The 25,840-nt window shown below is 41.4% G+C and overlaps 1 protein-coding gene across 5 annotated transcripts in view; it reads left to right on the forward strand.

Annotated features, from left to right (window-relative positions):
- Positions 1–25,840, forward strand: part of Ltbp1 (latent transforming growth factor beta binding protein 1) — a 385,515-nt gene that overhangs the window by 147,493 nt on the left and 212,182 nt on the right. The window lies entirely within an intron of this gene.

Raw genomic sequence — 25,840 nt, forward strand, 5'->3', positions numbered from 1 at the left:
ATTGCAATTTTGTCAAAAAGTTTCATAGCCTGTAAATGGATTTGGAAGCTTTGGTGAGAGAACAAGATCCCTGGATCAGGTCAGAGGGTCTGGCTGGGGTTCTGCACTAGCATCCAGGCGACTTGTGTGGGATTGAGTGCTTGCCCCTAATGAGGGTAGAAACATAACAACCCAACAGCTGGACCAAGCTAATGGTTACAGGTGTATCCAAGGATTGCAGCAGCTTGATGGGGATCCAGCAGAAACCAAAGCACTTCCTCCCACACTTGGAGCTTGCATTCCAAGGAGTAGCCAGCACAGGGGCCTACTTTACTTTAGTGATTAACCCTCCTCCCAAACAAAATATTTTCATTTTTTCCCTTTATTCATCAATTAAAAATATTACTTCTTGTGGTTCAGTTAGAGAAGTAACTGGACTGAAGGTTGATTCCCCACCCCCTTAGTCACTAGATATTTAATGAAAAAGAAGTATTTAAGTGGGCATTGGATTGTTTTGATAGAAAGGGAAGGTGGTGAGCAGATTTTTGTGAAGAATGATTCTCTGACCTATTTCGCTTGCCTCCTTACATTTCATTTATCCCAGAATAAATAATAACGATAGATGATTTTTTTTGTATATAATTATATCTTTCCTTTCCCGTCTTGCCACTTCCTTCCCATGGGCTGACTGTCCTTTCCTGCACAACTCCCCTTGACTAGGGCTTGACCAGTGAACTGGGAAGACTGTGTGTGGGTCTGACTGATGGCTTTAAGAGACCTCACATATTCCCTCCCTCTTTCCTGGAGTCTGGAAAAGGCAAGTATCTGGTCTGCTGATCTTCCTGGAATCTGTTCTGTGTGTGGGTCTTTCTGTTCCTGTGTCTCTGCATCTCTCTCTGTCTCTCTCTCCCTCAATCACCATGCCAGTGGGATAGAAGAAGGACCATTGAGAATATTCTAGACAAATCAATTATTAGCCTCAGTAAGCCACACAATCTGGTTGCAGTTAGACATATTGCATATAGATAGAAAAATACCATAATGGGTGACCCCCACCTTCTGCACTCAGTGGACTGGAAAACACATAGACATTTGACCCAAGTGGGTCAAATGGGACTGGCAGCTGTCTGTCAGAGTTCTCCCAGGCAAGGGTGATACTGACTAAACCAGATTCAACAGAGGGCTTCTTAAGGGATTTTTAATGGAGAGTAGCTGGAATGGATGTTAGATTAACCAAAGGAAGATGAAGCAGACAGAGGGAAGAGAGGGAAGTTTTCTGCCATATAAATATTGGATGCAAGAATAAAGTTCAAAGTTTTTTTTATTTTTTAAATTTTTTATTTTTATTTTACATATCGATCCCAGTTCCCTCTCCCTCCCTCCTTCCCTCTTTCGCTCTTTTCCCCCTTCACATGCACCCTGACCACCCTCCTCTCCAACCCCCCACCACTCCCCATGTAGGGTGATGCCATCCAGGAGGGGTCATCTAAATCTGTCAAGTCATTTGAAGTAGGGACTAGGACTTCTCTCCTGTCTCTATGTTAAGGGAGTATCCCTCCATGGGGGATGTGTCTGCAAGGTCCTTTTGTGCACCAGGAATACATCCTGGTTCCACTGTCTGAGGTCCCTTAGACTGCTCAGTCCTTCTAGCTGAGACCCATATTCAGGGGGTCTGAGTCAGTCCCATGCTGGGTTCCCAGCTATCAGTCTGGGGGCCCGTTAGCTCCTCCTTGTTCAGGTCAGCTGTCTCTATGTGTTTCTGCAGCCTGGTCTTGTCCTCTCCCTCTCTGCATCTGGATTCTAGTTTGGCACAGTGTTTAGTTGTGGGCGTTGGCTTGTTTCCAACAGGTACTAGATGAGGGCTCTATAATGGTGGATAAGTTTAGTCGTTGATCTCATTATCAGGGAAGGGCATTTACAGTAGCCTTTCCATGGTTGCTCAAATTGTTAGTTGGAGTCAGTCTTGTAGGTCTCTGGACATTTCTTTAGGTTCAGTTTTCTCTTCAATCCTATAATGGCTCCCTCTTTTATGTTCTCTCTCTCTCTCTCTCTCTCTCTCTCTCTCTCTCTCTCTCTCTCTCTCTCTCCTGACTTCTATTCCTCCCTTGACTCAATCTTCCTAGTCCCACGTGCTTTCCTTTCCTCCCCTTCACTTTCTCCTAGTTCCCTCCCCACTCACTGCCCCCCCCCCACTCCCCATGTGTTCTGGAGAACTTGTCCCTTCCCCCTTCTGTGAGGTACCTTATATGAATCTCTTTGAATACATCTTGTATCCTAGTTCCTCTGGCAGTGTGAATTAGAGGCTGGTGATCCTTTGCTCTAGATCTAAAATCCATATATGAGTGAGCACATACCATGTTCCTCTTTTTGTGACTGGGTTACCTCATTAAGAATGTATTCTTCAAGTTCCATCCACTTGCCTGCGAATTTCAAGATTCCATTGTTTTTTTCTGCAGAGTAGTATTCCATTGTGTAGCTGTGCCACATCTTCTTTATCCATTCTTCAGTTGAGGGGCATCTAGGTTGCTTCCAGGTTTTTGCTATTACAAATGATGCTGCTATGAACATAGTTGAGCACATGTCTTTGTTGCATGGATGTGGATCATGTGGGTATATGCTTGAGAGGGGGATTGCCGGGTCCTGTGGTAAACTGATTTCCATTTTCCTGAGGTAATGCCCTACTGATGTCCAAAATGGCTGTACGAGTTTGCACTCCCACCATTAGTGGAGGAGTGGTCCCTTTCTCCACATCCTCTCCAGCATAAGTCGACATTAGTATTTCTAATTTTAGCCATTCTAGCAGGAGTAAGATAGTATCTCAAAGTTGTTTTGATTTGGATTTCCCTGATAGCTAAGGATGTTGAGCACTTTCTTAAGTGTCTTTCAGCCATTTTGGATTCCTCTATTGAGAATTCTCTCTTCAGTTCTGTACCCCAATTTTTATTTATTTTTTTGTTTTATTTTTTTTATTTAATTTTATATAACAAAGTCCAATTAAATTAAAACAAACATTTATACACAATATTTGGGAATTTGGGCGTCGTTCTTTCCAAACTACTTCCTGCTGGTAAGAGGCGCTGTCTTGGGGGATTCGAAGAAGATTCAGATATCCTAGCTGTAGTCTGTAGGGCTGTTTTGTCCAGCTGTTTTGAATGTAGGAACAGTACTCTGTTTCAGGCGGTCTGGTGTGATCAAACCACATTAGTCTGGAAGGAATCCACATCTTTTCATTTTCTGTGGAAACAAAAATAGAAATACTTTTCCCCAGTAACTTGTTCTTCAACTTAAATTTTGGAGTCAAAGCGTTTTTTTTTTTTTTTTTTTTTTTAAAATTTATTATTTTACATGTCGATCCCAGTTCCCTCTCCCTCCCTCCCTCCCCTCCAGCCCTCCCTCCCTCCTTCCCTCCCTTTTGCCCTCTCTGCCCTCTCCCATGCACTCTAAACACCCTCCCCTCCCAACCCCCCACCACAATACCATATGTAGGGGAATGCCATCCAGTTGGGGTCATGTAGATCTGACAGGTCCTGTGAAGTAGGGACTAGGGCTTCTCTCCTATCTCTAGAATAAGGCAGTTTTCCCTCCATGGGGGATATGTTTGCAAAGTCCTTTTGTGCACCAGGGATACATCCTGGCTCCACTGTCTGAGGTCTCTTAGACTGCTCAGACCTTCTGGCTGAGACCCATATTCAGGGGGGTCCGAGTCAGTCCCCTGTTGGCTTCCCAGCTATCAGTCTAGTGGCCCTTAGCTCCTCCTTGTTCAGGTAAGCTGTCTCTATGCTGTACCCCAATTTTTAAATAGGGTTATTTGGTGTTTTGTTGACTAATTTCTTGAGTTCTTTGTATATTTTGGGGATCAGCCCTTTGTCAGGTATAGGACTGGTAAAAATCTTTTCCCAGTCTGTGGGCTGCCGTGTGGTGTTGTCAACTGTGTCCTTTGCCTTTCTGAAGTGTCTAAGCTTGAGGAGGTCCTATTTATTAATGGTCGATTTCAGTGTCTGTGATACTGGAGTTATGTTCAGGAAGCGATCTCCTATACCAATTTGTTCAAGGATAATTCCCACTTTCTCTTCTAAGAGGTTCAGTGTGGCTGGATTTATGTTCAGGTCTTTGTTCCATTTGGAATTGAGTTTTGTGCATGGTGATAGACATGGGTCTATCTGCAGTCTTCTACACACCATCATCCAATTGTGCCAGCACCATTTGTTGAAGATGCTTTCCTCCCCCCATCGTATACTTTTAGCCGTTTGTAAAAAATCAGGTGTTCATAGGTGTGTGGGTTAATATTAAGATTTTTGATTCGATTCCATTGGTCAATTTGTCTATTTTTGTGCCAATACCAAGATGTTTTCAGGACTATAGCTCTGTAGTAGAGCTTAAAGTTGGGTATGGTGATGCCTCCTGAAGTTCTTTTATGGTACAGGGTTGTTTTGGCTATCCTGGGTCTTTTGTTTTTCCGTATAAAGTTGATTATTATCCTTTTAAGGTCAGTGAAGCATTGTGGTGGGATTTTAATGGGGATTGCATTGAATTTGTAGATTGCTTTTGGCAAGATTGCCATTTTTACTATGTTTATCCTAGCTATCCAAGAGCATGGGAGATCTTTCCATTTTGTGGTATCTTCTTTAATTTTGTTGTTTAAAGACACAAAGTTCTTATTATATAGGTCTTTCACTTGTTTGGTAAGCGTTACTCCAAGATACTTTCTGTTGTTTGTGGCTATGGTAAAGGGTGATATTTCTCTGATTTCTTTCTCAGCCCCTTTGTCATCTAAATAAAGTAGGGATACTGATTTTTTTTTTTGAGTTTATCTTGTATTCTGCTAGTTTGCTGAAGGTGTTTATCCGCTGTAGTAGTTCCCTGGTAGAGTTTATTGGGTCGCTTATGTAAACTATCATATCATCTGCAAATAGAGACAGTTTGACTTCTTCCTTTCCAATTTGGATCCCCTTCATCTTCTTCGTTGTGTTATTGCTTTAGCTAGAACTTCAAGTACAATATTGAAGAGATATGGAGAGAGAGGGCAGCCTTGTCTTGTTCCTGATTTTAGAAGAATTGGCTTAAGTTTCTCTCCATTCAGTTTGATGTTGGCAGTTGGTTTGCTGTATATTGCTCTTATTATGTTTAGGTATGTTCCTATTATCCCTGATCTTTCCAAGACCTTTATCATGAAAGGGTGTTGAATTTTGTTGAAGGCTTTTTCAGCATCTAGGGAGATGATCATGTGGTTTTTCTTTTTCAGTTTGCTTATATGGTGGATCATGTTGATAGATTTTTGTATGTTAAACCATCCCTACAACCCAGGGATGAAGCCTACTTGGTCATGGTGGATGATTTCTCTGATTTGTCAGTATTTTATTGAGTATTTTTGCATCAATATTCATGAGGGATATTTGTCTGTAGTTTTCTTTCTTAGTTGTGTCTTTGTGTGGCTTGGGTACCAAGGTGATTGTGGCCTTGTAAAAAGGTAATGGACCTTCTGTTTCTATTGTGTGGAACAATTTGAGGAGTATTGGTATTAGCTCTTCCTTGAATTTCTGGTAGAATTCTGCACTGAAGCCATCTGGCTCTGGCCTTTTTTTGGTTAAAAGGCTTTCAATGACAGCTTCTATTTTGTTAGGGGCTATAGGTCTATTTAAGTTGTTTGTCTATTCTTGATCTAATTTTGGTAAGTGATAGTTATCCAGAAATGTGTCCATTTCCTTTGAAATTTTGTGAAGTATAGACATTCAAAGTATGACTTGATAATTGTCTGGATTTCCTCTGTGTCCGTTGTTATGTCCCCTTTTTCATTTTTGATTTTGTTAATTTGCATGTTCTCTCTCTACTTTTTGATAAAGGATTGTCTATCTTGTTGGTTTTCTTGAAAAACCAATTCTTTGTTGCATTTTTTCTATTGTTTTCGTAGTTTCTACTTTATTCATTTCAGCACTCAAATTGATTATTTCCTGGCATCTACTCCTCCAGGGTGAGTTTGCTTCTTTTTGTTCTAAGGCTTTCAGTTGTGCTGTTAATTCTCTAATGTGGGTATCCTCTGTTTTCTTTATATGGGCACTTAGTGCAATGAACTTCCCTCGTAACACTGCTTTCAAGGTGTCTCTTAAGTTCTGGTATGTTGTGTCCTCATTCTTGTTGAATTTTAGGAAGTCCTTATTTTTTTCTTTATTTCTTTTTAGACTCAGGTATGGTGCAATTGCACATTGTTCAGTTTCCATGAGTTTGTAGGGTTTCTGCGATTTGTGTTGTTGTTGAATTCCAATTTTAAAGCATGGTGGTCTGATAAGATACAGGGGACTATTCCAATTTTTTTGTATCTGTTGAGGTTTGTTATGTTGCCTAGTATGTGGTCAATTTTAGAGAAGGTTCCATGTGGAGCAGAGAAGAAGGTATATTCTTTTGTGTTTGGATGGAATGTTCTATAGTTGTCTGTTAAACTCAATTGAGACATAACTTCTGTTAGTTCTTTTGTGTATTTGTTAAGTTTCTGACTGGTGGTCTTGTCTAGTGGTGAGAGTGGGATGTTGAAGTCTCCCCCTGTAAGTGTATGAGGTATTATGTGAGGTTTGAGTTTTAGTAGCGTTTCTTTTACGAATGTGGGCACCTTTGTATTTGGGGCATAGATGTTCGGAATTGAGACTTTGTGCTTATGGATTTCTCCTGCAATGAATACGAAATGACCTTCTTCATCTCTTTTGATTAATTTTGGCTTGAAGTCTAACTTGTTAGATATTAGGATAGCCACATCTGCTTGCTTCTTGGGTCCATTTGATTGGAAGGTCTTTTCGCAACCCTTTACCCTGAAGTAATGTCTGTCTTTGAAGCTTAGATGTGTTTCTTGTATGGAGAAGAAGGATGGATTCTGTCTTCGTATCCATTCTTTTAGCCGATGTCTTTTTATAGGCGAGTTAAGACCATTATGTTGAGGGAGAGTAAGGACCATTGATTATTAATGCTTGTTTGTTTTAGATTTGTTGTTGGCAGTGGTATTGTGAATATATTTGTCCTGCTTTACCCTTGGGTTCTGGTAAGGTGGGATTATCTATTGCCTATGTCTTAGTGAGCGTAGTTAACTTTCTTGGGTTGGAGTTTTCCTTCCAATACTTTCTGTAGGGCTGGATTTGTAGATACGTATTATGAAAATCTGGCTTTGTCATTGAATATCTTGTTTTCTCCATCTATAGTGATTGAAAGGTTTGCTGGGTATAGTAGCTTGGGCTGGCATTCGTGGACTCTTTTTAATTGTAAAACATCTATCCAGGCCCTTCTGGCTTTGAGAGTTTCCATGGAGAAGTCTGGTATAATTTTGATAGGTCTGCCTCTATATGTTATCTGTCCTTCTTCCTTAGCTGCTCTTAATATTCTTACTTTATTCTGTATGTTAGGTGTTTTGATTTTTATATGTTGAGGTATCTTTTTTTTTCTTTGGTCCTGACTATTTAGTGTTCGGTATGCTTTCATGGGCATACCCTTCTTCAGATTGGGAAAGTTTTCCTCAATGATTTTGTTGAATATGTTTTCTGTACCTTGGAGCTGGGCTTCTTCACCTTCCTCTATGCTTATTATTCTTAGGTTTGGCCTTTTCATAGTGTCCCACATTTCCTGGATATTTTGTGTTAAGGATTTGTTGGATATACAATTTTCCTTGGTCGATGAATCTATTTCCTCTAGTTTATCTTCCACTCCTGAGATTCTCTCTTCCATCTCTTGTATTCTGTTGGTTATGCTTGTCTCTGTAGTTCCCGATCATTTGCCCAGTTTTTTTTTTTTTTTAATTTCCAGCATTCCTTTAGTTTGTGTTTTCTTTATTGTCTCTATTTCAGTTTTCAAGTCTTGAACCATTTCCTTCACCTGTTTGCTTTTTCTTGGCTTTTTGTACTTTCTTTAAGAAATTTGTTCATTTCTTCCAATTTTTTGTTTGTCTTTTCTTCCATTTCTTTAAGGGATTTTCTCACATCGTCTTTGAGGGTCTCTATCATTTTATGACAATAATTTTTAAGTCGTTCTCTTCTGCTTCATCTGCTTTGGGGTGTTCATGTCTAGTTGTTGTAGAGTCCCTAGATTCTGGTGGTGTTAAGCTTTTCTTTCTATTGTTAGGTGTTTTCTTGTATTGCTGTCTTCCCATGGCTTCTTCCAGTAGGTGTAGGTGGGGTCTCTCTCTCTCTCTCTCTCTCTCTCTCTCTCTCTCTCTCTCTCTCTCTCTCTCTCTCTCTCTCTCTGGCACTCCCCAGGTGGGCTTAGGTGGGTCAGAGGTTCGATTCTGTAGCTGTGGGCGGTCCAAGCTCTCTAGGAGGTCTCTCCTTAGTCAGGGTCCTTGAGATGGGGGTCAAAGATCAGGCTCCAGCAGAAGACCAGTGATAGGGGTCAACGATCCTGAAGGCTGGGACTCAGTATGTTCTGGGGACATAGCCTGGTCCTGGCACTCTCCAGCAGAGGCCTCTTTAGCAGAGGCCCTGTGATGGGGGTCAAGGACCCAGCCCGCAGGGGCTCAGAATGGCCCCGAGGGGATAGAAAGATCTCTGGGAGGGGTTCAGAACTCCAGTTGAGGACTGGCTGTGGGGTCAGAAACCAGGCAGGTGGGTGGTCCATGGATAGGGAGGTCTAGTGTGCTCAGAATAGCTCCAGGAAGTTCCCTGAAGGTGGCAGGGTTGTTGGCTCCACCCCCTGTCCCAGTGCTCAACCAGAGAGGTGGGACAGTGGGCAGGGTAGGGCACAGGGTAGGGGGAGGGCAGGCTCTTGGTGGGGGTGGGTGGGTGTATATCAGAGTACCAGGAGTGCTCTTGATGGGGATAGGACACAGGGGGAGGGAAATCTCAGGCCAATCCAGGGAGTTCCCAGGGAAGGGTATGCGGGGGATTCCACCCAAATTGGTCTCAGACTTACCTTTAGCAGAGGCCTGGCGATGGGAGTCAAAGACGATGGGGGTCAGATACTAGGCTGAGACTCAGGATGTTTCTGCCTGCAGAGATAGGGGATCTAGCTGGGGCCTATCATTCTCCAGGGTACTCAGGACTCAGAGTGTCCTGGCAGGGATAGGGGGATCTCTCTCTCTCTCTCTCTCTCTCTCTCTCTCTCTCTCTCTCTCTCTCTCTCTCTCTCTCTCTCTCAAAGGCCTGGGGATGGAGCTGCTTGTCATGGGTGCCTAAAACTGTTTCTCACTTTCAAGTCCTGTTGTTTGTGAAGTCTGGCTTGTGGGGCTGGGTGTTTCTGGATCTTGGATATTCGTCCTTGCTGCTCTATGCAGTTTTCTCATAACACCCTCTCGCCTCATAGAGTGTGTACTTTCTTCATTGTAGATAGGAAGACCACAGCTAGTGTAGATTCTATTTCTACCCTCCTCTCCAACAGCTGCATGTGCCAGCTACTCTGTGCATGAAAACCATCACCACTAGTGAGGGTGAACCCAGCTGCCCTGCTTCTCTGCTTCACTCCCTTTATAGCTGTTATGTCTATTGCGGTAAATAAGGATCAGGATAAACAAATAGGCCGAATAGATGTTTATTCAGGGAGAAATAACTTACAACCTAGACAGATGAACACCAGGAAATTCAACCCGATCCTCTCTTGTCCGAGTCATGCCAGAAAGAGAGCGCCTTTCCTGGCCCCCTCCGACCTCCTTCCACAGGTCACTTCCGCCCATGGCTCCACCCCCAATGGGCGTGGTCAGTGCCACAGAAGGACTATCTCACTATATATGTCTATTCACACTCCTCCCTTTTAAGAAGGCTTGGGATGGCTGGACAGATAGAGGGGAAGGATGGGTGAGCTTCAAAATTCCCCAAGACCCTTGGAAAACTTGAATTGTCTTGCCTTGCCTGAGATCTGCAGCTCCTGACTTAGGAGTTTGAGTGCCCATCTTGATTATTTTTAATGATTAAGTTTGTTCTTTGACAATATCATCTTTGTTTATATAGTGCATTGTTTACTCTCCTACTCTAGCCTCTCTCTTATTTCCATCACACTCCCAACATCTGTCGCTGCTCTCTAGAGGTCCTTTCCCACTCTGATATCTTTGTGTTTTATGACCCACTGATTTTAACTAGGGGTGTCTGTGTGGCCATAGGGGCCAATAGATAGGCTCATATGGATTCCTAACAGAAATGTTCTTAGTTAGGGCTTGGGGATTCTTGCTCATGTAGGATGACGAATGTCCAATTGTCATTGGTCCAGTGAGTATGGCTTGAGGAACCTTTTCAGGAAGTCTTCTTGCAACCCCATCATGCCTCCTATTCATTCATCTTTATTGGTCTGGGTTTTCTGGCAATCTCAATGTGTTATTTTTGTAAATACCCATCAGACATGCCTTGCCATGTCCTGTACACAGAAATACAGAAACAAGAAAACTTTGGTTAACTCTGTCTAAAGAATTATTTCAAAGAGGTTTAGTGAAGAAACTAATTCATGTTTCTTGTCAGAAGTCCCAGTTTCCAAGCCATACCTGAGTATATCTGGAAAAAGACACCCTATAGAAGTTACAATAAGTTGTATTTTTGGTCTTTAAAAGATTGGCTAGTTAGAAACATGAGAGACTCTTCCTCATCTGTTTGACAGCTTCTCTGTGTTAACTGCTGTACTAAGCTACTTGTATGCATTTATTCAGTGTCCTACATCTGAATTGCTTAATGATGGGATACAGTCTGAGAGCCACATCCCTGGGTCAGCTTATGGCTGGATGCTCATCATGGAGCACACTTACTTGCAAACCTCGGTGGCAGATCTTTTTCACTCGCCACAATCACTTCCTGTTTATAATTTAATTTCATTTTAAAGTGGCATAGAAAATATTAACTATCATTATGGCATTTTCAAATGAAATGTTTTGTTGGGTTTGATGCCCCCCATCTTTCCCACTCCCTTGACTCCAGTAATACACTTTGTACCATCTCTTGGTCTCTTTTCGAGTTTTTTTTTTTTTTTTTTTGTTTCACCCATGTTATGCCCATTTCTGTATATAGATGTATACATTATACACCAGGATCTGTGTATGAGAAAAAAAATGTGATTTGGGGGTTACTACACCAATATAATGATTTCTAGACCTGTTCATTTTTCTGAAAATTTCACATTCTTTTTTATTGTTAAATAAAATTCATAGTGTTTATGTATCATATATTCATTATCCATTCATCTGTTGATAGGCATCTAGGCTAATTCCAAATTCCTTGCTATTGTGAAGAAAGCAGTTATGAACATGGATGAGCAAGTATCTCTGTGGTAGGATATGGAGTTGTTTGTGTATGCCCAGGAATGGTATGGCTTGGTATAGATAGTAATTCTATTTTTAATGTTTTTGAGAACCTCTCCTTATTGACTTTCATAATAGCATTCCTCTGCCCCACATTCTTGCCAATGTTTGTTGTCTGATTTCTTTATTTTTTTTAACCTAATATTTTTGTATTTTATTAAAAATTATTTTTCATTTTACATACCAAACCCAGGTCCCTCTTCTTCTCCCATCCTTCCCCACTTCTGCCCTTCCCACCTCCCCATCCACTCCTCATAGGGGATAAGGCCTCGCTTGGGGAGTCAACAAAGTCTGGCATACCATTGACGCAGGACCAAGCCCACCATAGACAATGAGCTCCAAAGAGCCAGTTTATGTCCCTGGGTTTGGTTCTGGTGTCACTGTGAGCACCACCCCTCAACAGATCAAGCCACATAACTGTCACCCATATTCAGAGGGTCTAGTTTGGTCCCATGCAAGTTCCTTAGCTGTTACTCCATAGTCCATGAGCTCCCACTAGCTTAGGCCAGCTGTCTCTGTAGTTTTCTCCATCATGGTCTTAAACTCCCCCTTATTCTTATGATCCCTCCTCCTTCTCTTCAACTGAACTCCAGGAGCTCAGCCCAGTGCTTGGCTATTGGTCACTGCATCTGCTTCCATAAGTTATTGGATGTAGGTTCTATGATGACAATTAGGGTAGTCATCAATCTGATTAAAAGTGAAGGACTGTTCAGACACCCTCTCCATTATTGCTAGGTGTCTTAGCTGGGGTCATCCTCGTGGATTCTTGAGAATTTCTCTAGCACCAGGTTTCTTCCTAACCTCTCTGGGGTTGTGGATTGTAGCCTGGTTATCCTTTTCTTTACATCTAATATCTACTTATAAGTGAATACAAACAATGTTTGTCTTTCTGGGTCTGGGTTACCTCACTCAGGATAGTTTTTTCTAGTTCCATCCATTTGCCTGCAAATTTCAAGCTGCCATTGTCCCTCCTACCCTGCTCAGTGATATTACATTGTGTAAATGTACCACATTTTATTTATCCATTCTTTAGTTGATGGGCATGTAGGTTGTTTCCAAGGTCTGGCTATTACAAATAATGCTGCTATGGACATAGTTGAACAAATGTCCAAGTGGTATCCCTGGGCCTTGATTCCCAATTTTCTGAGAAATCGCCATAGTGATTTCCAAAGTGGATGTACAGGTTTGTACTTCCACGAGCAGTGGTGCTTTCTGAATTCTTGATGACAGCCATTCTGACTGGGAGGATGTGGGTAACTCAAGGTAGTCTTAGTTGAATTTTCCTGATTTGTAGGGCTATTGAATACCTTTTAAGAAAACCCATTGGTTATTTGTGTTTCTTCTTTTGAGGATTGGCTATTTTGTTAGCTCATCTCTCGATTGGCAAGTTCGTGTGTGTGTGTGTGTGTGTGTGTGTGTGTGTGTGTGTGTGTGTGTTTAGATTTTGCAGTTTTTCTTTTGTTAATTCTGGATTTTAGTGCCTAGTCTCAAGAATAGCTGGCAAAGATTTCCTTCCATTCTGAAGGCTTCAACAGGATCTCTTAGTGCAAACAAAATATTCAGTTAAAACAAGATGTATGAGGCTGCTCCTAGTGGGACACGGCATGCTGATTTCAAGGAACTTAGTTTCAACATATCCTAACAACAACAAAATCTATAAAATAATAAAACACAAGCCACTAATAGTAGTTTGTTATCATTGCTATATAATTGTATGCTTTTAACATTGTATTTATTTATTGACGTGTGTGTCTGTCTGTCTCTCTGTCTGTCTGTGTGTCTGTCTGTGTGTGTGTCTACGTCTGTATGTCTGTGTATGTGTGCTTATGTGCCTGGATGTACATGTGCCATGGTTTATATGGAGAGGTCAGAGGACAACTTTGGAAGTTGGTTCTCTTCTTGCACCAGGATCAAACTTATATCATCACTCTTCACCGCAGGCACCTTCAACTGTTGAGCCATCTCACAAGCCTCATAACTATATGTTTTTGTTTGTCTGCCAGTGGCAGCCCAGTAGGTATGCATATGCCAACATCACCACATTAGGGTAATAATGTTACCCAAGCAATAGGGTAACATAATCTATGATGAGACCACTGTGGTCTGTCACCAACTCGTGTCATTGTGAGACCGATAGCATTAGTATATTACCTTACTATTATAATGTACAGGTTATTCATGGAAATTTAATAGGAATCAAAAATATGAGTTAAAAGATCAAAACCAAATTTTAGTAATTCTAAGAAGTCCTACTTTACTTCTTTGTGTATGTTAGTTGTGGGGAATAGGAAGTTGAATTTTGATTGCATTTGACAATTTGTGCATTTTGTGAGCTGTGGGAATTTTTCCATTACTTACCTGGATATGGAATTATTAACAATCCCTGTTCAGTTTAACAGAAATAATTCAAACATAAAAAAGTTTTTCTGACCTACCAACCCTTCCATTTACTCCATTTAGATTTCACCTCTTGAAGAAAGAAGTACTGAGCAGTTTTTTTTAAAAAATGTATTTTAAAGTCACTACAGTGTTCAAGAGAGGGGGCTCTATCTTGATGAGGAGAAAAAGGCAAGTTAAAAATGAGTAACCTGAAAACAATTAGCTCACAGCTTGAAAAATAATATACAGCATTAACTTATTGTTTTAGTGACAACTAATCATTCTTAAAATTTTATTTATCACATGATACCAGAGGCATAATACTATAATTTTGAAACAAAGAATGTTTTCCTAATGATGAGAACTATTGAATTTGGCAGTAATCCCTTGAGGAAGCAGTTGGGGCCATGGATGGGGTCATTTAAAGGTGAATCAGAGAAAAGTTTGTGCGCAATCGAAATGATATAAATGACATGAGTAGTATTCTACAAATTTGGACTCCCCAATGTTGTAATACTAAATCAATTCTGAGACCTAAATCTACCAATTTTCTATATAGCCAATTGCTTAGCAGATTTTCCTTTAAGTCCAGGCCACCTAGCAAGAATTGTTTCAGCAATTGCAAAAATATTGACAACTCCTTTAGCACTTCTTAAGGCAAAATGCATTCAAATTACAATGTTGCATTTTGTTCCCTCTGGATTTTTGTTGTTTATATGAAAGAATTGGAGTTCATCAGGGGCTGTGAGCTTGGTAGTACCAGTGACTTAGATGCCTATTAAGGGTCTAGAGGTGGTTGGGCTTCCTTCTTTGCTCTGTTCCAGTGTGTGTCTGTGTGTGTGTGTGTGTGTGTGTGTGTGTGTGTGAGAGAGAGAGAGAGAGAGAGAGAGAGAGAGAGAGTGGGAGAGAGACAGAGAGAGACAGAGAGACAAAGACACACAGAGATACAGAGACAGAGAGAGAAAGAGAGACAAAGAGAGAGAGGTAGAGAGCATCTATGTTTTTGTAGGTAGGTATGCATGAATGTATGAGAACACATAAGAGGACATCAGAGAGCAGCCACTAGAGTTGGCTCACTTAGTTTTTCTTTGTTAAAGTGGAGTCTCCCATTGGCCTGGAGCTCACCAAGTGAGCTAGGTTTACACTGTCACAGCCCTAGGATTGAGTCTGCCATCACACCCAGCTGTATTTGTAGTGGGTTCTGGGGCTTGCACTCAGAACTCCATACTTCCAAAGCAAGCACTTGACTGACTGTGTCATCTCCCCAGCCCCTGTGCTATGCCTTTTGACATTCTTTTCCTTTTATGCCTAATTTAATATTGTGGAGTGTTCTAGTTCATCTCATCCTGTCTGTCTGTCTTTGGCATTACAGGTTATTTCCAAGTCCCCTTATGAAGGTAATGGCAGCTTAAGCATGTTCAGCTCCTTCAAATTTGTGGCTTGCACCCATTAGTCACTGTGTGAGAGTCGCCTCTCCGCTTCTGTCACTGAGTTCTCTGTTCTTCCTATTTAGTCCCACCCCTGTCCCCGCCCTGCCGTGTTCTCTTGCTATGTTTCTCCCCTGCTCCTCTATACTGTTTCTTATCTCCACATATGGAAAGTTGGCAGGTGGGATGTTAGTTACAGACAGAAAAGAGTAAGAGGAAGACACACTCATTTGATTTTTGTTTGTTTGTTTTTGTTTTTCATTTTGATTGAGGCCAAAGGAAGGTAGGAGTAGAAAGATGCAGAATCAAGAGGACAGGGGACTCTGCCATTCATTTGGACTCAGGATGGGAGAACAAAACAAACAAGCAAACACCCCTCTCAAAAAGAAAGGAAAAAAAAAAAGGTTTTGGGGGTGGGGTGGGGAATGGAGCTACATGTGATGGAAGGAAGTGTACAAGTGAAGATTCTGGAGCCCTGGCTGTCCTTGTGGGCGTGGCTGAAGATGAGAGTCATTGTGTCTAGATAGGAAAGGTCTTAAATTCCTTTAAAGGAGTTTTATTTTTTATCAAAATTGACAAAATTATTTTTTTGTCAGAAATATATGTAATAAGATCTATCAGAGTGAGCACAGGAGATGAACTAAGATCCATGAGGCAGAGCCTCCTCTGGGGCTTGTGGGTTAACCTTGGAGTTTGTTGCTTGGTAGATGCACAGCACAGTAGCTGTCTATTTAGTCAGCCGTTCTCTTCCACATTCAGGCACACAGATGACGCTATTTATGGGAATGGTGAGTGATTGACCAATGGCAAATGTCTCCACTCTCTTGCTTTTAGAAAAACAACAAATGTGGAGATAAATAAAACCTAATCCCATTCCAAAATTAAGGGACAGAAAATCTGAGTCATAGGAGACATATTGAAGTACTATTTCTGTAGGGAGTCCCTGCAGACCAGCTAGATTGTGTGGGTATAGAGACAAAAGGCAGGTGAATACTGACTATTCAGCCTTCGCCTTTCTTGACAGCAGTGATGCCATCTTGTTACTTGCCCTTCTTCATCCGCCCGCTGTACCCATTGCTGTCCTGTGGTGTCTGAAGTGCTTCAGATACTAGCCTTGGATCATCGAGGGAAGTAGAGATTTCTCACATAAGAAAAAAATGCCATCAATGTTTTTCTTTTCTCCTTGAGAGACAAACTATTCAAGTAACATCTTGAATCAGAATGCTTCTTACTATCTGCCCACTCCTCAAAAAACAAAACAAAACAAAACAAAAACATCCCTGGGTAGACTCCTAACTCCCCCTGAGTATTTCAGATCATGGTTATCAAGCTGCTCCATGCAGCTTGAGAAAATGGGTGCATTGAGCTCCTCTATCTCTTTTTCTTCTTTCTTTCTTTCTTTCTTTCTTTCTTTCTTTCTTTCTTTCTTTTTCTTTCTTTCTTTCTTTCTCTCTCTCTCTCTTTCTTCTTTCTTTCTTTCTGACAGAATGAAGACCTGTTTTCTTTGGAAGATATTTTTCTTTAACTCTTGAGTCACAGCAATCCATATCCCATTGTTCATTTTGGATGGGACACGCCAGTAGGTCCTGGGAGGCATTCAGAGTTAGTTAGGGCTGGGGTGGGGTCTTCCTTATGTATTCTAGACAGAAGAGTTATGGAGGAAGTGAAAGGATGAACACCATAGAATCACCTGTTGTGATCCCAGGGGCACCAGGACCAAGGTCTGTCCTCTCTCTGCTTCTAGTTAGTAGGGGCTGGTTTGGGATCAGCAAGTGCCCATGTCTGCCCAGAATTTCTCCTGAACTTTGCTGGATGTACTTTGTCCCTAAACTGAAGAAGTATGTTTGGGTCATTGGCTTTCTTCAGCATCTATGAGGTTAAAGAAAACTATTTTACAAAAAAGGTCAGAGAATGAAAATGTCAAAAAGTCATTAGTATGTTTTGCTAGTTCTCCATTTTATGGCAGATTGCTTCTTTTTCTTCCCCTTGAAACACTGAGCCAGCTCCTGCTGGATGAGTAAACTATTTGTTAGGTAAGAGTCTTTTGACCATAAAATATATTGTACCTTCAGAAATACTGGATTTGATTCCAGGAATAAAAGTAGTATTCTTCTATTTGTAAAGAAGAATAGTATTAAAGAAGGTAAAACTATAAGAAGGGCAATGAAAACTCAAAGCAATGACAAATTCTCAAGATGTGATCGTTTTAAATGTATTGAATTCTCACAAAAATTATAAATGTTTAAACACTGTGTTCTTTAAAAAGGTCCATTACATTGGTAGTATGGCTGGTAAGGCAAGATGGATGGTGAGTCCAGGGAAATCACAGTAGATTCTTTTGTTGTTGGTGTGCAAATGCAAGTATGTGCACTTGTGTGTAGAGACCTGGGGTTGGTTTTGGATGCTTTCCTTGATCATGTTCTATTGTTTTTTGAGGCAGTGTCCTTTCCCTGCACCTGGAACTTGTGGATTCTGGTTTCTCTAGTCAGGTTGCTTTGAAGATCTTTTGTCTGTCCCTCACAAATACTGGGATTACAGGTGGCCTAAAACACTCACCTGGGTTTTATTTGGTTTCTGCACATCAGAATACAAATCCTTACTCTTGTCCAGCAAGTGCTTTACCAACTGAGTCATCTCCCTCATGATTCAAGTAAATAAAAAATTGGATGCATGAAGTAGGAAATTAGAGCTGGCATACATGGAAATAGGGGATGAAGTCTTGCATTGTCACAGAAGCACTTTTGGCTAGTCTCTATCTCTGAACTTAGACCCAAAGTGTCTTTTTCTTTTGGGGTGAATTATATCCCTGACTTCTTCCCTAAGAGTTGTCACATCTGGACAATGATGTGCTAACAGTGAATGACCCCTCAATAAATCAGAAATACATGAGAACTCAAAACACCTTATAGATTCCAGACTTTATCTTTGAAATAGAAGGGTCATTCTGTTATATGTCAGTATGATTTTTTTTGCATAATATGTTGTAAAATTTTATTAGCAAAAAATTACTTTTCTTTTGAAAATGTGCTGAGAAATTCTATTTCCTATTGCCTAGATCATAATTTTCTTCCTTTTATTTATTTTAAAGATAGTTTTACTTAAAAAAATCATTAGCCATTTTAGTAATGTTTTAATGATTTAGGGAAAATGTTTTATAATAACTGCAGAATATGCAAGCCATAATGGCTCCTGCTTTCTCTGGCTCTGATGTGCTAGTCATTAAAATCGTCTCTAGACAAGTGTATATATGGCAAATACATTTTAAGGCTAAAGGTCTCACAGGTGTGTCCTGTAATTCCCCACAGGGAGACATTAATATTTATTTAATTCCTGTCAGCAAGGCCCATTTTTTTTATTCCATTAATACAAAAGTACTTGATGTGAGATGCTTATTTTCTTGAGGTTTATATTCTTAATGTGTTAATAAAAGGAAACTTAAATAGAAAATGAAATGCAAACTACAATTAGGCAATGTGGGGTGATATGACAATTTTATCTTGGGTTGCAATGAAGACCCTCCCTGATAATGTGCCAGGAGAAGACTTGAAGAAAATGAAAGAAGAAGCTATGTGTGTCTATAGAAAGACACTTCAGCTCAGGGAATAAGTCTAAGTTTGGAGACAGGCATGTGTAGGTGTTTAAGGAATGGTGAGAAAGCCAGAGTGGTCTTGGAAGTTTTGGGTGGCTCATGGGTCTTGGTAAATCCATTGTCTTATATCTTGGTCGAAGTGGGAAGCCATGGAAGGAAGGACTGTTATTCTTAAGAAGAGGAACACTGAATGCTGTGAGGAGAGTAAGCAGTGGGAGGGGATGATGGAAAAGAATCCAGATAGGAAACGGCTGAAACAGTCTAGACAAAGTCATGGGGCATTGCAGCAGGGCATTACCAGGGACGGGAAGGGAGGCTGCTGCTCTCTGAAAAGCAACTAACAAACAGATTTTGTTGCTGTGTTGCTGTCAGATGGGGGGAGAAAAAAAGGACAAGATTAGAAGAATTAGGGAAGAAAGCTTAATTCTGGATATGTTTTGTTTGATTAGTAACATGTACCTAGCAGAGTATGTAGTTGGATTGTTGTGTGTATTTATATATGCACGTTTATGTGTGCAAATATGTATTTAAAATGTTTCCCATATGAATAAACAATTATGTATAAGATTAAGGTAATATTGGCTGCTTTTACATGTTACTCCACATAAATACATAGATTGTGTTTAAGTCCATGAAACAGGGCATGATAGAGTCATCTATGAATTTAATATAAGGAAGAGAAGGCTACCAACACTGATCTCTGGGTCTGTCCCATGAATTGAATTATGAGGATTAGAAGGGCAAAAATCAAGGAAAAGGCTGACTATAAGAGATTAGTGTAGCTTAGAAGTCAAATGAGGAGTATATGTCACAAGGCAGGGTGCTATAGTGTGTCATATATTGTAGAAGTTTGTCATATAGTATAGTGTGTCACATATTGTAGTGTGTCATATAGTGTGTCATATGCTGTAGAGATACCCAAGGGTTTGGTTAGATTTGACAATGAGGAGTCCACCGGTATTCTTCCCAAAGAGGTACAAAAGCAAAAGTCTGATTGCTTTCAGCAAACTGAAGAGGAAACTGTAAGGAGAGTTAGGAGATGGGTTTGCATGTGAGGGGTTCAATAAAGAAAGTGACAACATGACAGCTAGCTATGTGATGCGGTAGGGTTTTCAATGTGAGTGAGAAGAGGGCAGAGGGAAAAGGGCACAGACTGAACATGGCCAGGTGGCCAGGACTAGGGAAGCAGGAGAGAATAGTGGCGACTGTGAGATGGCGGGAGAGACAGGGACTACAGTGGAGATAGTGAGATGAGGGAGAGACAGGGACTACAGTGGAGATAGTGATGGCGGGAGAGACAGGGACTACAGTGGAGATAGTGAGATGAGGGAGAGACAGGGACTACAGTGGAGATAATGATGGTGGGAGAGACAGGGACTACAGTGGAGATAGTGATGGCGGGAGAGACAGGGACTACAGTGGAGATAGTGATGGCGGGAGAGACAGGGACTAGAGCACATTGCAGGGGCAGGGGACAGGGTAAGAAGGAATCAGTGCATTAAGGGAGAAGAAATAGATCAAGAATCGCCCCTTTATAAGGAAGAGGAGTAGATGGGGAGAGAGAAGCCTGTAAGCTGGAGAGAGTTGAGGGTATGTGAGTAAGTGAGAAGGGCTAGGATGCTATCAAGGACTTTAAAATATATAAAGGTACTTGTGATACTGAGGACACCTGGAAGCAAGCATAGGCTTTGATGTGCAGGTAGGCACCATAGTTAGCTATATGTCCCTTCTGCCACAGGTAAGAGAAATAGCTCTTTTTGGCAGATGGAATCAGTTTCACAAGTTCCTGAGGAATACTGGCTTTTATCTAACCTCCAGAAATCCTGTAGTTCAGGCTGAGCTGGACCTACACTCAGTATTGGATTGAGTTAATGGTCCTGTCTCTTTGGGGACCCTTTGGACATGACAGTTTTGTTATAGGGAGGGACGAGAAATGGAACACCATCTGGAATAGAGTAGAATAGAATGGAATGAAATTATGCAAATATGAAAAATGCAGCATGACTGTATGCTAATGAAGACGGATGGAGCCATGTCTAAGAAGATAGGGTAGACAGGGTATGGTGCCTGGTGGAGGGATTGACCATGTATGGGCTAACTTTCTTCATCAGGACAAAGCTGGGGCAGCTACCAGTGGGGATCACTTGATGAATGTGTCCTTAGATTTCCTTTTTTCAGTGAGACAGCAAGTGAGGTCAGAGAGTGGGTGGGATTGTAGCTGCTGCACATCACAAATTGCCATTTTGAGGGGGCCATTTATATTTCTATTTTAAGACCATATGCATTTGAGTCCCACATTGCATGTATATACTCGAATTGTATTTAGATGCTCACGTGTGTGTGTGTGTGTGTGTGTGTGTGTGTGTGTAGGACAGAGGTCAACATCAGGAGCCATTGGGTTTATTTTTTGAGATAGGTTCTCTCACTGGAGCCTAGAGATAGCCCATTGGCTAGGCTGGCCAGCCACTGAGCTCAAGAGATCCTCCTGTCTCCATTCCTTCAGTTATGGGATTACAAGATCAAAGATGCACATCTCCATGCTCCATGCACAGCCTCCTCTTTACTGTGGATACTGGAGCTGGTGCTCAGATCCTTAGCTTTCCTATATAAGCACTTTGCCAACTGAGCCACTCATTTCTGCTTTTCGATAAGCATTATCCCAGGCCATACACAGGAAGTTATTTTGCTGAACGTAATTTTCTACTTTTCTCTTTGTCCTTCCATAACACAATTTTCATAAGTGCATGTAAGTATATATTTGTGTTTGTGCACTCAAGAGAAATGCATCTCCGACATGCTGTGCCCTCCAGTGATTATTGGGAGAATTGGGAAGGGGGAGAAAGAGCAACTGTCCTTTGGAGTTTAATCACCTGTGTCGCAAGCAGGTTTTGCCCAAATTCATGGTAGAAATCCCAATTGACATTCCTTTGGGAGGATTTTTCCAGTCCTGGGCATTACCCCATACGGTAATGGATTTGATGTTAATTGGTCATTTCCACCTTGTTTGAAGAATATAGAGCACTCTGTGGGCATTGTTTTAGTAATCTGTAGGGACTTAAATCTGGAGCTAAATGGAAAGCCCTGTTGGGCTAAGCAGCATTGATTACTCTTTTTGAAAGAATTCTTGGCAGTGGGGCAAGTGATGGACTGCAAGCAGGAATGTGATTACTTGGCTCAGTCTCTCTCAATGAGAAGAGAGGATGTGTTACCTATGTTGACTCAGCTAATGTGTCCTTTACATGGGCCTCAGTTAATGGCAGGGTGGTGCTTTTTCATTAGAGAGGCTGCCCCTGATGGACATTGCCTGAGTTTAAGTTGGATGGGTGCTGACATGCTGTCACAGCATTCTGGGTGAATACTTAGGAGACCGTATTTGGGCATGATGTCTGAAGTGAGGCTTGAACTTGTTAGATTTATTCCTCTGGCTGCCTTGGGTTTTGATCATATCTTGGTCCAATGACTGAAAGATGGGAACTGTACTCTTTTCTAGACTGAGGTCTGTTTGTCAGAAACAATTTCCATAGTTTTGAATTTATCTTGGGTAGCAATTAAGCAGCACAAATTAAAGCCCCTCCCCCTTTAATATAATCTTGGGAGGGTATTGGCTTTACTTCCATGACACTTGCCATTCACTCTGAATTGTGGTTTGCTCTGAGCTTCTTCTTGGAGGTTTAAGTTCACACAGGATCTGGCAGAAGCTGCAGACAGGATGTTGACTCTTGAGTGTCTTTGACTGACTGACTAGGAGGCCTTGTGGATGTGCTACATGGCTCCAGGCAATCTCAACTTTTAGCCAAGGCCTCTAAAACTTCAGGTCTTAAATTGCTTGCTAAAGATTTCTGGGGCTGATTTACCTACGAGGATATTTTAAAATTACACTTATTTTTCTCTCAAGAGAGAACAAGCATGAAAACTACCGAGTGAACTATCTGCTAACTCCTGTCTGGTTCCTTTTTGTTTCTCAGATTTACAAGCCCTGTCCAGCCAGGACATGGTTCTTTGACCACCACTAGCCTTGGACTTGCATTCCCTCATTATGAAGCAAGGCCTTAGACGGAAGTGACCTCCAGCAACCTGTGAGTCCCAGTCCAAAGAGGGGCTCAGCAGTCATATCCTTGTGTTATGACAGCTTCAAGTCACTCTATTTATTTAACATTTGCTGGCAACCAGACACAGGACACGAGGGTCCTTCAGTAGTAGTTGACTCACAAGGATGTCTCCAATGGCCCAAGTGGCCTTTAGAGGAGAGCTCACATCCATAGTTAGTGATGTCCTACTGGACTCTTGCATGGTGACTAGTGTGGTCTTTTACTGAACAGTGGACTGCAGTTTGTGCACTTTAAAACTTAAAATCATTACTTCAGTGGGTAGAAATTGTTTTCGGATATTGGGGTAGAGACATGTATATTTTTGAATCCACTCAGTGTTTCTTGAAGTCCTGATAGGAATCTGAATAACTGGTTAGTGTCAATATAATTTTTTTTTCAATTCTGATTTTGAAGAGTAGTATGGGAACCTCAAACTAATCAGCATGAAGAATTAAGTACTTCATGATGAGAAAAAAGGACCCACCAGGAATATAGGTGTCTACTTTAGGATTAAATTCCAGCAGAATTCTTGGAAAACACAAGGGGGAGTATGAAAACCTATGTATCTTCTATTTCCAAGACAATGTGTATGTTGTAAAAATCAGGATTAAGTCATATGAAACTGTCTCTGTCTTTTGAAAATCCAGATGGTTCCAGGCTAGATACATATAATTTGGCAAAGAAATATAAAGTTTTAAAAAACAATAGCCAGGAGACTCAAGTGCCTCTGAAGTGACTCCTGTAGCTCTGAGATGAGGCAGGGCTCATGGCTGAATAGTTGATTTCTTTGGATGTCTCACTTTACATAATTAAGTGTAATTTAGGTAACTGGGCATCTACATGGCAGTTGCTGATGCTACAAGTGAATGCCAGAGAAGACAGAACAGTTGGCACTGGGATTTTTATTTCATTATTGTACCATGAGCCAGAAGAAATAGAAAATTATATTCATCCGAATGCTGTCGCATGTGCCCCCTCCATACCCCTGCGCTTCGGCTTGTACACACAAAGTATACTCAAGATATTCATAAGCATGATCTGACAACATTAAGCCCATGCTGATTTGTTTGTGCTACTGAAAAAGAAAACCCACAAAAACCCCAAAAACCTGGAAAAATTTTGTTCAGCTGAATGTATCCCATTGCATGATTTTGTATGTCTAAGGTAGATGCCCAGATAATTTGAAATATCCATGTAAGTATTTAAAGCTTCGGGCAGCAAACTGTTTCTTTGAATACAGTTTTACTGGAACACAGCTAAGCTTACTGTTTGCATGTTGCTTAAAAAAGAAATTATATGTCTGTATCTGTGTGTGAGGGGAGAGGCAGTTGTGAATAATAGACAGGGGCATCAGATCCCTTGGAGCTAGAATTAGAGGTGTTACATGGGCTGCCCAACATGGGTACTGGGATCCAAATTCCAGCCTTCAGGATAGCACAGCAAGCAAGTGCTGAGCCATCTTCCCAGTCCTTCATGTGACTTGGTACAGGTGCATTCAGGTTATGGCCGCAGAGCCAAATGGTTCTCATGGTGTCCTTTGGCTTGTATTCCTAAAATAGTTACTATAGATGGTGAGCCTCAACCTTAAGTCCTAATACCTGCTTCTCCTCCTCCTCCTCCTTATCTTCATCCTCCTTCTTCTTCTGGTCTTTCAAGACAGAGTTTCTCTGGGTAAACCAGGCTGACCTCCAACTCACAGAGATCCACCTGCCTCTGCCTCCCAAGTGCTGGGAAATAGCAGCATCTTATACAATGCCATTTTGAAGGTGCTAGAAGTCTGTTTGCAAGTAAAATATCTGCTCATTAAACCTATTGCTTCCTTCCTCCCTCTCCCACCCTCCCACCTCTCTCCCTCCTTCCTTCTTTCTTTTTTCCTCTCTTCTTTAGTTCCTTCTTTTCTTAAGACAGGGTCTGGCTATGTAGCCCTAGCTGCCCTGGTATTCACTAGGTAGAACAAGCTGGCCTTGGATTTGCAACAATCTTCCTGCCTCAGTTTCCTGAGTTTACAGGCATACATCTTGATACCTGGCTTAAACAATCTGTCTTGACCTCTCGTGTTATAGGGAAGAGAAAACTTTTGGAAACCATTTGAAAAGAACCGAGGGGCATTTTTTTTTTCCTTCTGAGAAATCACATGAAACAGTCCAAACGAAGCTGATGGCTTCTACCACTTTTAACTTAGGCTTTGTGATGATGTAGCAGCTGGCTTGGAGTCTTTGAAGGGCTGCCATGTGGAAGAGGCATTGGGTTATGAGATAGGGAAACCTGTATCAGGTTCCCTATCACACATTTTAGTTTAGAAATCACCCTGTGCCTAGGGACAGGATTTGTGGTAATGAGTGCCCTGTCATGAGAGGGTCAGATAAAGCCTCAAAGACTATTTGTTGCTTATAATCCAATCAGTGAATGAGACATGGCTGTGTAGGAAAGCCTCTGGGGTCCCACTCCAGCTTTGAAATTGTAATGGCTTCTCTGGTCAAATTGGTGTCTAAGCTCAGATTTGAGCCACACTTGTGAGTCTCTAGTGGCATGTGGATGATTTTCTGAAAATGTAATTCTGGTCAGGCTAACAAAGTTCAGAGGTGGGGCAGGGATGAGACTGGATGGACGACTAGGCCCTGGTCCCCTTTGGAAATTCTGTGAAGACAGTGGCAGGGTAAAGGCACTGTTTCTCAGAAGACTTAAACTGTCACTGTCATGAGTTACTGCCAATATCTCTACTTAACGCTTCAGGGTTGGGAAAGAGGAAGAACCCTAATGTAGGTATATCACACACAGAAGTCAAAACAGAGTACTACTCTATAGTATAGATTGAGATCTAGCTGTGAAGAACCATACATAGTGTTCACTTCATGAAATCTCAGTATAGTTGTGCTGTGTGGTAATAGGCAGCCATAGATAGATAATGAGTGCAGCCGTGTTCCAATAAAACTTTATTGACAAAAATACAAGCAGTGGGTCAGGTTTGGTCTGTGGGCCATTGTTGGCTGGCCCCACATGGAGACTTTGAAAGTTATGATTGGCTAGAAAATGCCAGTTTCAATTCTTTCATGTTTTAGAGAAATGGTGAAGTGGAATGTTCAGAGTCACATGAGAACTGAGCCAGGATTCAAAACCACAAGGCATTTTTGGATCA

The sequence above is a fragment of the Phodopus roborovskii genome, unplaced genomic scaffold (genome assembly GCF_943737965.1).
Source record: "Phodopus roborovskii unplaced genomic scaffold, PHOROB, whole genome shotgun sequence".
NCBI lineage: Eukaryota > Metazoa > Chordata > Mammalia > Rodentia > Cricetidae > Phodopus > Phodopus roborovskii.